Source organism: Corylus avellana, chromosome 10 (genome assembly GCF_965113065.1).
Source record: "Corylus avellana chromosome 10, dhCorAvel1.hap1.2, whole genome shotgun sequence".
NCBI classification, from domain to species: Eukaryota; Viridiplantae; Streptophyta; class Magnoliopsida; order Fagales; family Betulaceae; genus Corylus; species Corylus avellana.
Window position 1 is genome coordinate 6,704,349 of NC_142499.1, and position 12,050 is coordinate 6,716,398.

Here is a 12,050-nt window from a genome sequence, read left to right on the forward strand (position 1 = left end):
CCCTGTGCACGAGGGTTGCGGGTCCTTGTGACCATGGCACTGAACTGTGGCCACAGCCATGCCCGACCGTCAATTAACTCTTTCTTGGTGCACTCAACGGTCTAGTTGATGGCATACCACCTTCTGGCATAGCCTCCTTCAGTGGTTTCGCCTCCATCCGAGTATCGGTACCGAACTCTCATCTTATCTTATCTTGGGGCCAAAAATACTCTCCTCCATACATGTGCCCTCATTTCATAAACATTTATCTCATCTCTTGTACTTTTCTTTGTACTTCTTTTGATGCATCTTAGGGCAACATGTAGGAGGGTTTATCATCTTTTTTCTTTCTTATAATCATCATCATTTCTCAACTTTCTTTTCTCAAAATGGAAACCTTTTCAAATATAAACTTGTTGTACTTAGAAAGCGTTTAAATAAATAGAAACTTTCTAGATAATTCTTTTAGAAATCCTTCATGCATGCAACATAACTTCATAATACGTAAATAAAATAATCATTTACAATTAAATAAAGAATGAATAAATAGCATGACATGAAGTAATTTTAGAAGGGGTAGTGAATTTACTTACCTCTAGACTGAAGCTAAAAGTGGTATGAAGGAATCTAGTTGCTCCAATATGACTAACACCACTAGTATATCTTTTGAAACTAATTTCTAAAGTCCGCTATCTCTTGTGTTCTTTCTTTCTTGTAGCGCTTGGTCTCGCCCTTTCTCTCTCTGTTCTGAGTAAACACTCTTAGAAAGAAGAAAGACCGAGTAAAAAGCGGAAGAAGGAAGAATATATGCAAGAGATGGGAGAGGAGATGAGTGGTGAAAATTGTGAAGGAAAAGAGCTCTATTTATAGGAGAAAATCAAACACTATTCTACCTTCAATTTACAATTATACCCTCATTTTACTATTTCACCAACCCTATACTATTCTACCTTCAATTTACAATTATACCCTCATTCTATCTTCAATTTACAATTATACCCTCATTTTACTATTTCACCAACCCTATACTATTTCACCAACCCTATACTATTTCACCAACCCTATACTATTCTACCTTCAATTTACAATTATACCCTCATTCTATCTTCAATTTACAATTATACCCTCATTTTACTATTTCACCAACCCTATACTATTCTACCTTCAATTTACAATTATACCCTCATTCTATCTTCAATTTACAATTATACCCTCATTTTACTATTTCACCAATTACCATTCTCTAATTACCACTCTCATAAATTTCCCAAGAATTAAAATCCTTAGCTACAATGGATATTAAAATAACATCATTATCAAAATAATCTATTTAAATAGCTTTGAAAATTCTGGGACTCTACAACCAATGTTGGTAACTCTTCGGCAGTTCATGAACAAAGCCGAGGAGTTCATCAACTAGGAGGAAACTGTTGGGACTTTGCTGAAGTCCAAAGCAGAGGTTGCTCCAAGAAGGGCCAGCAGCGACAAAGCAGTACCGGAGAGTTTCGGGAAGAAGAGGAATGAGGAGAAGTGATGTGGTATTTTTGTGACCAAAAATATCAATTATAAAAATTACCACTCGCAATAAAACGAATCCCGTAGGATAGGGCTATATTGAGGGTGTCGAACCTCAAGGACTGCAGGAGTTTTATTATCAAAATTTAAAAGATTAAAATTAACTTAATTCAAAAGAGAATGATTTGTTTGTGTGAATTTAAAGTGCATAAAAATAACGGAAATAAAGGAAGTAAATAGATGAGAGAGAGAGTAGGGTATTGACTTCACCACGATCCGCACATCAATGGTCAACCATATTTAATTCTAGCAATTTATTCTATACATATTATAATTTAAACAAGAAAACATATGATTGAAAAATAATTTCATACAATCAATGGAATAGCATAACCCATCTTCGGTTGGCACGGATCGTTTACCAAAATTACACTAAACTAGGGTGTAGTACGATCCGTCTTTCCTAGGTATGGTCTATCTAACCCTAATGATTGCATGTCAATTAAGAACCATTGTATAACTATCATTCTTATGATCACAGAAAATAAGAATGATTTGAGTTAAATAATTGTAAAATAATTTCTAAGACAAGATAAGAATTTTACTAATATTGAATTGGAATTTAAGAACAATTGCATTTAATATAAAGAATATAAATCAATTGTAGCAATCGTCAGAGTTATACAATCAATATGCATAAATTGAAAAACTAGAAATTAAATACAATCAAACCATTGTGCTTGGAAAGGGTTACATCAATACCCCACAATTGGTTTAGCCGCTCATGATCTTCTAAGCTCCAAAGACAATTTATTGAATTTTTACTCTAGAAAGCGGTGTGTCTATTTACAATGTTTAGAGCCCTATTTATAGGGATTAGGAAAACCCTAAAAACCCTAGAAATCCTCAGAAAACTGGGGGTCAGTCTCCCAGTCCAGTTGGGAGACTGAAAACCAAATCCATGCTGGAAAATGATTACTGCCGTGCAATACACGCCTGAGTGCGCTCGAGCCTAGCTATTATGCGCACGAGCGCAGGCATGCGCTCGATCCTTGGCCGCAGACGCTTGAGCGCAGGTGTGCTCGAGCTCAGGAACAATTGCGCTCGACCCTAGATCCAGAATGCACAGCTTTTTGCCATTTTACGCCCAATTTTCAATGGTTTGTCAAATAAGACCTGAAACACAAAAAGAAAACAAAATCAAACAAATAACAATGCTAAGGAATTAACATATGTAAATTAAGGGGCTTGAATGTGCAACATTCGGCGCTTATCAAGAAGGTAGTCCCGAAGAGTCTACAAAGGAAGGTGGAGCCACAGCGCTAGCAGGGCCAAAAGGTGACTCCGTTGAATACTCGCTTTACCTAGGTATTCATGGAGATCAAGAGCGATCCAACCTTCTGGTAGTAGATGAGGATGAGAAGTCTTCCATAGAGGCGTAGTAATATCAGAACAAGTTACTATACCTAAATGGGATTTGGAGGGAAAGTTGAACGACATTCCTCGAAGTAAGCCTGGAGCTTTTCGTATTGTCGATGGAGACGCTTGGTAGTCTTCTCCATTTTTATTACCCTTGGTTCCATATCCTCTGCATAGGATATCACCAACTTCTTCAGAACAATATTTTCTTACTTCAGATCCATGTGCTTTTGCTTATAATACTTAAGCAGACGCTGCGAAACAAAGACCTGATTTTTGAAAGACTTAATCTCATTATTTTCTGATGCTTAAACGTAGCGCCATGTTAGAAATAGAAGCAGCACTTTGAATACTAAATGCCAAGGAATTATTGGTGGCATTAGTATCATCTCTGTCAGCCAGCAAAACTTGGTCTCGTGGAGTTACAAGACCTTTGGAAGCAGTGGAATCATGAAGTATGGCAGAGTCATGGATAGTAAGGGAACAGTTGTCATAAATAAAAAATGGTTGCCATACATCGGGATATGTTGCGGGCTCAACAATAGGTTGAGCCATAGGTACTGCCAAAGGTTGTGCAGCAGGCAAAACGTTTAAGATGTCATTTGCAAAAGAGGTTGACGCAGCCATTTCTGATGGATTTAAGGAAATAATTGATGAAGCTCTTGAATGTGAGGAGATGAAGAAATTTGGGTGTTTCAGATGGCACAGGTGGGTGCCTCTGAAAAGGAATTTTATTTTACTTTTTAAGTAAAAAGAACGATAACCACGTGAATTCCAACCTACGAAGCTTTTTATAGGGTGGACGAATTAATTGCGATCCATATTTTTCAAAGTTACTGTTCATTCAAAGACTTTCTAAACCCCATGTGTAAACGGTCACTCGAAGGCTAATCATGCCATGCATCTTCCAAATGCTCTAGCTCTTCGGCATTCGACTATCTTGTATGGTCCTTCCCAACATGGAGTTAGCTTTCCTTCAGCCGAATCTTTAGTTGCGATGGTGAGCTTTCACAAAACCAAGTCTCCGATTAAAAGCTTTGGTGCTTGACCTTCTGGTTGAAGTACCGAGCCATCCTCTCTTGGTATGCTGCCATGGTACTTGGGTATAGTCTCGTTTCTCCTGCAGCAAGTCAAGATGTAACTTGGGGCCTTCATCATTGGTTTCTGGCTGAAAGGTCTCCACATGAAAACTTCCCGATCCAACTTCGGCACATTAGATTGTATAATATATACAGGAAGGTAATCTAACTTCCAGTGGAGGTAACCGATCAAAAGATACAACTTTTGGTCAAGAGTTGAGTCCAGGAGAACACAAATATTATCCTAACAATCTACATAATATACGTACGTTAGTTTTTCCTACATATAGATTGGGTGTTCAAGTTTTCTCTTATTCTCCATAGGATTTCCATCCTAACGGGAGAAATCCTTCCTGAAGATTATTTTATAACGATCCAAATTCCAACAGTGGTATTAGAGCCAAGTTGTGGAAGCTCAAGAGAATCAAGTAAATTCTGCAATTTCCTAGTCTGTCAGTGGAGGATTTGGAGAAGATTTTTGCTCTCAGTGAGATCAATCGTTTGACGTTGTTTCTCTTTGTAAAGAGAGAGGAATTTGATAATGGTTACGTGAATGCCTCCACTCGCTCAAATCAAAGTTTCTCATGTATCAGTCAAGGGCATGCTCTGTAGAATTTGGGTTCACCATTTGCATGGGGGTGAAGCCTTGGACATAAAGCAGGAACAGGTAGACGAATCCTTGAACAGCGACTGGTGTGGAGGAGAGATCCACAGTTCGGGTGTCAAACATCCTTTAAACCGCAACAGCCCCACTTCCTCACATAAATGGGGTTGGGATTATGCTGCCAGTGCGCAACTACCATGAATTCGCCGTCCATGATTGTTGCCTCTGTTATCTACTGTGTACTAAACAAAGGTCATAGCTGGGTCAAAACTCTTTACAAGAAGACTGGTTATTTCAAATGAGAACTCGCTTCTTGTACTCTAACTCTTGTACGATTAGCTAAGATGACTGCACATGGAATGCCCAAAATAAAGTTTATGAGAAATATTTGGATTCTGCATGGGATGCAGTTGCTCTAATAACTTCTTGTTTTTATTTCTCGAAAATCTTGTTGGTTCCTTTTGTGAGGATTGTACCATGTACAAATTTTGTTCAAAGTTGCTATTTCAAGCATATTGGTTACAGAATGAATTTTTTGTAACAATGTTTTTCTTTTGTCAAATCTTATAACCAAGATATATGCAATATCACTTACTTGTTGTTTTGTGAAGGCTCTAATTTGATAATCTAGCATTACTTTGTTCTTTTTCCTTGAAAAATATTTCATGAACAACACGTATCCATACCCACTGCATCTAAGCAACTACCCACTTTCCTCTTGATCCTCAGTTCACCCTTGTTTTATTCAACTGAAACAGAGACCACCTCCTCTTCAATTTCTTCATGTTCTGGTCCTATGGTTCCCTTATGCTCCCCGTTGGTATCATGCTCCACTTTGATTAGTTAATCCAGATGTTTCAGATTTGGTATTCTTACCATGCTGACTCTATCAGAAGATTGCTATCTTCGTTTGCTCTCGCCACCAATAAAAAGTTGCCGTTACCTTGCCTTAAGGCCCCTGTCATTTTTGTGAGGAAGTGGGGCTGTTTGGGTTTTAAGGATATTTGACACCCAAATTGTAGGTATCTCCGCCACACCCATTGTTATTCTTCAAAGAGAGAGAGAGAGAGAGTATCTAAAAAAGAGTGAAAAGTTTAGAAAGGGAGATTAAACAGACTTTCTCACTTCCTCAAACGGCGTAAGGAAGAAAACGTTTGATTCAGACGTTTGGTTCATTGAATTCTTAGATTTCACCAAAATGACATAGTTTGGTTTGTTTTTTTTAAAAAAAAAAACCCAAAACAATCTCAATCTTCCATTATTTTCATAGAAGATGTGCAGTAGTTTAAAACTACCGCACTGAAGCCGAATCGGTGTTCAACAGGCTCCAATTCAGGTAAGTTAAAATTATTGGTACTGTTTTGTTTGGTATATATGATTTTGAGCTTTAATGAAGGATTTGTTGTCATGATGAATTTCCATGAATTATTTAATCTTTTTTATTCTAGCTATGGTTAGTATTTCACATTTGTTCAAGGATTCGTCTACATGTTTCTGCTTTATGTCCAAGGCTTCACCCCCAAGCAAATGGTGAACCCATGGAAGACATATGTAAAGCTCTCTACTACCCTCGAGGTATTCTCTTTCAGAAATGGAAGTTTGCTTGAGGCTTGAGGGACGACAAGGACGACAGTGAGTTCTTAAAGTGGTCCAGTTTTTTTTTTTTTTTTTTTTTTTTCAAATTGTTTTATCCTACACGTGGTCCATTGTGGTCCATTCTATTGAAGTGAAGGCAAAAGTGGAAGGAAAAAAATTAAAACCGCACGTGACTGGCACATGACGGGTTGACTGTCTATTTTAACTCCTTTAACTGACGGAATGGGGCTTTTGAGTACAAAATGGTAGTTTGATAAGGTCAAGCGGTACAGTTGGCAGTTTATGGGGGGAAAGTGATAATGCGTTGTAGTTGATGGGAGGAAAGGGTAATTACCCCAAACATAAAAAAAATTAAAATTTTTTTTTAAAAAAAAAAAAAAAAAAAAAAAAAAAAAAACTTGTATAAACATTACTAGTAGTAGCTCACCTCATGTTGGCTTGCACTCCTTCTTTCTCCCACGTAATTCACTGCTTATCTTCTTTTTGTGGACATGTTCTGGTATTGTGTCCAATCACTCTGCATTTGGAGCATCTCATCCTAACGTCACCCTTCTTCATACGGTATGGATTAACAGGCTCTTCTGGACCCCTTGTCCTTACTTTTCTAGGTCTGCCTAATTGTATACTATATAGCAGGGGGTCCACATGGTCGTAATTTGTCTTCACCCATTAGTCATCTCCAAGCATTGGATAAACAATTTCATTGTAAGTTTTTTTATACATTTCAACAGTATACCTTTCTACTATATAATCTTCGGTGTCTGCATTAAAAAACCAAATTGCAGACATTGCATGTGCACATGGGATTCCTGTCAAGTCCCATTGTCTATAGCCACAAGTTTTTCTCACCAAATTCACAACATACTACTTGTTATTGTGTGTGACTTCATATTACCTAGCCCCAGTATATGTGATGTAGCAATGCCGAGCAATCTGTCCAATTTCATCCAATTTTGCAACTACTCCTGGACAAAGTCGACTAGTCATGGTTCTGATGCCATCCCTCTTTGTTTGATATCTCTTCATCAACTTCTTCCGTATCATTTCCAACATGGATATGATTGGCAGATCAAGCACTTTCATAATGTAAGCATTGAAGCACTCGCACAAGTTGTTCACAAGTAGATCACACTTGGGGGATGTATTGAACCAAGCCCTGGACCATGAGGTTCGTTCAATTTTTGACAGATAGTTGTGTGCATCCTAGCTTATAAGCCTCAATTCGTCCATTTCCTTATGGAATAAAGCTTTAGTATATGCTGCAGCCGCAGCCCATAACTTGTCCTTCAATACCACACCACGATGATCAATGTCTCTGTAGTTCGCATACAAATGCCTTACACAAAAACGGTAGTCAGCCCTGGGAATAATTACATCAAAATTTGGTTACAGCCCGTACACTCAGTCACATTTGTTTTGATAAGTACAAAAAAAAAAATTAATGAACTTAAATGTACAAAGAAAACAAAAACAAAGAAATATAATGAACTAGTGGTAATTTTTACCTTTTGACGATCAGAAATAAATGCTCATCCTTGTGCAGGGGTGGTGCCAAGATCTAATAACAAAGTCTCAAGAAACCATATCCAATTGTCTTTAGTTTCTGCCCCAACAACTGCAAGTACCACTGGGTACATGTTATTATTGACATCCCTCGAAATAGCAGACAGAAGCTGTCCCTTATAAGACCATTTTAAAAAATATCCATCTAACCCAATGATTGGCCTATAACCAACTCGAAAACCCTTTTTCATGGCAGCCAATGAGAAGTACAACTTATGGAAACATGCTAGATGATTAGGTAAAGGTCTATTAACCTTCATCATTATACAACTACCCCGGTTTGTTTGCCTAATTGTTTCACAATAATCCCAAAGCTTATTGTATTGAAGCTTAACTTTACCAAGAATCATATCCTTGACAAGTCTTCTAGCCCTATACATCTAGCAATTATTAACATTAATACCCCACTTATCTTTGACTTCCCCAAGGATTGGCTTTAAAGACATGTTAGGTTGTGCTCTAAACTTGTCGATCAATTTGTCAGCAATCCATGGAGATTTGACAATAGAATTCCTATGCTTCCTTGTAGAAGTGTGTTTGGGCTGTAATGATCTAATGTCAAATAAGTCATCATCCTTACATTTACGACCATACATCCTGTACCTACGCCCTGGATCCCTGCATACCACAGTACATTTGGCTAGGTAATTCTTTTTAAACCTTATATCCTTCTCATTTCTTAAATTGTTCTCTTTAATAGCTTTTCTAAAGACTTTGATTGAGGGAAATTTATGCCCATTACTTAACTGTGGGTTTTGCATGTCAATTTGTTAAAATTTTGTTCGCCTAGTTACATATGTGGCAAGAGATGAAACCTCAATCTCCTCATCACTTAAGGGAAGGAATACAAGAATGTCACTTTGGGCCATGTCTAAGTTTGCATCATCATCAACCTCATCACCATAGCAACTACCCCTTCTACTAACTTGTTCAGCTCCCTCTACACTTGCATTTTGATTATCACCCTCATCCTACTCATCCTCCTCCTCCTCATCATCATCATTACCCTCCTCCTCAGCATCATCATTATCCTCCTCCCCATCCTCATCCTCATTATCTTCCCCATCACCCTCAACACCACCCTCTTCAAGATTGCCCCCTTCCATGGATTGCCCAGGAAGGTTGTCATCTTCATCAAACAAATTCGGTTCTAACATCTCTTCCCAATAAGGCTCTTCACCATCATTATCATCATTATCGTCCTGATATTCCTCATCATTAACTGTAGGCTCATCAAATGAAACAAGGTACAGCTCAAAAACCAGTACCCCTACATGTGCAACAACCATTTCCAACACATTATGGTATGATGAAATTAATTTCATACCACTTTGTATACTATTACTTAGGTGTAAGTAATACACCAAATCCCCTGACTTGTATCTATACTTTTTGACTATACCCTCAATCTCAAAAAAGGACAACTTATCCTCATCAAGCTTCTCATCATACACATCTACCTCAACCCTTACATATGTGCACGTAAACCCCCTATTAATCTTACCACCGTAATGCACATCGAACACAAACTCTCATATATTCATCCTAAACAATAAAATAAATAAAGAAAATTAACAAATCAAACTTAAGTAAATATTAAATACATATTAATTAATTAATTACTTAAAGTTAATCATTAATTAATATTTGAGGTCTATTTCACATATATGATAAGATATGTGGTTTTCAGTATAGCATGCACATATAGCTAATGAGATTGATTAATTAAACGGTCAAATGCACATGCATGAGTACAAGACATGCAATCTAAAGTGGGGGCACATCCAGGGACCACATGATGCCTCAGTGCATTCTTTTCAAAACAGAAAACCGTAGGGTCCAACCATTCAACCAAAGCATATAGCTTTCCAAAGCATATAACTTCTCTAAGGACCACACTATCCATCAACCATAAACCAACAAAACTACATTATTAAATTGGTTGACTGTGTATAAAAACATCTAAAAGATATATTTTGAAAGTTTCAACGAATATATAATCATAGGACTCACAAAAAAAAAAAAAAATATATAAAATCATAGGAAGCAGCCCAATAAAGTTCACAATAAAGTATTCTGACATTAGAATATATAAGCATAAAGCAGCCCAATAAAATTCGTATATAAGTACTGTAGCACCCCAGATTTAAAATCCTCATTTAAAGATATTAATTTGAAGATAATATTATTTTAATATTTATATTAAGTAATGAGATTTGTTCTTGAAGAATTTATGGATTATATGAGTATTATAGGAATGAATTTTTATTTGAGATCATTATATCCTAAGGTTTAGGATAGATTATAGCTTGATAATTTAGTTGGTGACTTTAAGAGATATGATGGTATAATGATACATATTATACATTTAAAGGAAAGTTAGATTTGAGTGATAGCTGATTTGGTGTTAGCAAACGAAGAAGGGTGTGGGAATTTTTAGATGAGATTAGATATAATTTAATAAGGATTGGGCCCAAGGTGTTGTTACTAATGCTCATCTCTTATTATATAGGACCGGAGCCCTTCATGCATAATGCACACCATTTTCTTTCTTTTCCTTTATTTATTCCTCTATTTCCATACTCCCCTCTCTTTTTCCATGAAGCCCCCACCCACTGTCTTTTCTTCCTTTCTTATTTTTCTACCAACACACCAACCCCTCTCCTTCCCCACTTTCCCCAACACCACTTACTACCACTCATTACTCCTTTCATTTTTCTTCCTTCCTTCTTTTACCACACGGTTTAGACTTTTCTTTTCATTTTCTTGACTTCACCTACTCTCATTGCTTTATTACTTAATGGAGAGCAAGAAACGAGAAGAGAGAGAGAGAGGGAGCCTTACGGATGTAAGAAAGTGAAGACAAGGGGAGAGAGATGTTGCAATAGAGTGAGAGATGGACAGAGAAGCATGAGAAAGAGAAAGAGGGTGAGATGCTGAGGGGGAGAAACAGAGATTGAGAAGATGGCCAAGAGAGAGATTTGCAGAATAATAAAAATGGGTTCTTCAAAGGTAAAATTCTTCTTCCTTTAGCTATGGGTATTTGATTTTAAGTTGATGAGAACCTTTTGATTTAATCAGGATGATATTGGGTGGTTTCACTCTTGAGGATTTTGAATTAGTTTTGGAAGTTGATTCTCTATTTTTTTGGGTTGAGTTTTAAGATGTTTTGGGTTGGATTTTAATGGGTTAACTTCCCTAAAGGAGTAGACAGGAGTTAATTGATTTTTCGTGAATTGTTATTAATTTAGTTGTGAATAAACAGAATGGAACAACAATATATTTTTCCAGATGATTAATTAGCAATTTAAAGACAACTCATAGCTTCAATCTAGAGGTAAGTAAATTCACTAACCCTTCTAAAATTTTTTCATGTCATGCTATTTATACATTCTTGTATCAAACTGTAAATAATTATATTATTTACCTGTCATGGAGATATGTTGCATGCATGATAGATTTCTAAAAAAATTATTTAGAAAGCTTCTATTTCTTTAAACGCTTTCTAAGTACAACAAGTTTATATTTGGAAAAGTTTCAATTTTGAGAAAATAAAGTTGAGAAATGATGATGATTATAAGAAAGAAGAATGATGATAAACCCTCCTACATGTTGCCCTAAGATGCATTAAAAGAAGTACAAAGAGAAGCACAAGAGATGAGATAAATGTTTATAAAATGAGGGCACATGTATGGAGGAGAGTATTTTTGGCCCCAAGAGATAAAGAAAGAAATGAGTTCGGTATCGATACTTGGATGGAGGCGAAACTACTAAAGGAGGCTATGCAAGAAGGTGGTATTCCATCAACATGACCGTTGAGTGCACCAAAAAAGAGTTAATTGACGGTCGGGCATGGCTGAAGCCACAGTTCAGTGCCATGGTCACAAGGACCCGCAACCCTCATACATAGGGGTAACAATGTACATGAGCCCTATTATGGGATAATGACTAAAGATAAATGCATGGATGATTTATAACGATAAATTATAATGATGTTTTATATTGATGAATTACGACGATAATCTATTGCTAAATGTAATAGTATGTATATACTACAGGAGATGCAACCGTGTATATATATATATATATTGTTATGACTGATTGTATATTTAGTTGTGAGAACATTTTTCAAAAATGGGGACAAGGAGTAAAACTATTTATGGTTGTGGATTTTGCTTATTGGGCCCTCTTTGAGTTCATTCAGTTTTATTTTTTGTTCTCAGGTAAGGAGCAAGCTGGAATACAAGGCCAAAATGAGGGTGGAAATATATTATCCAATAATTTGTAATGAGCAC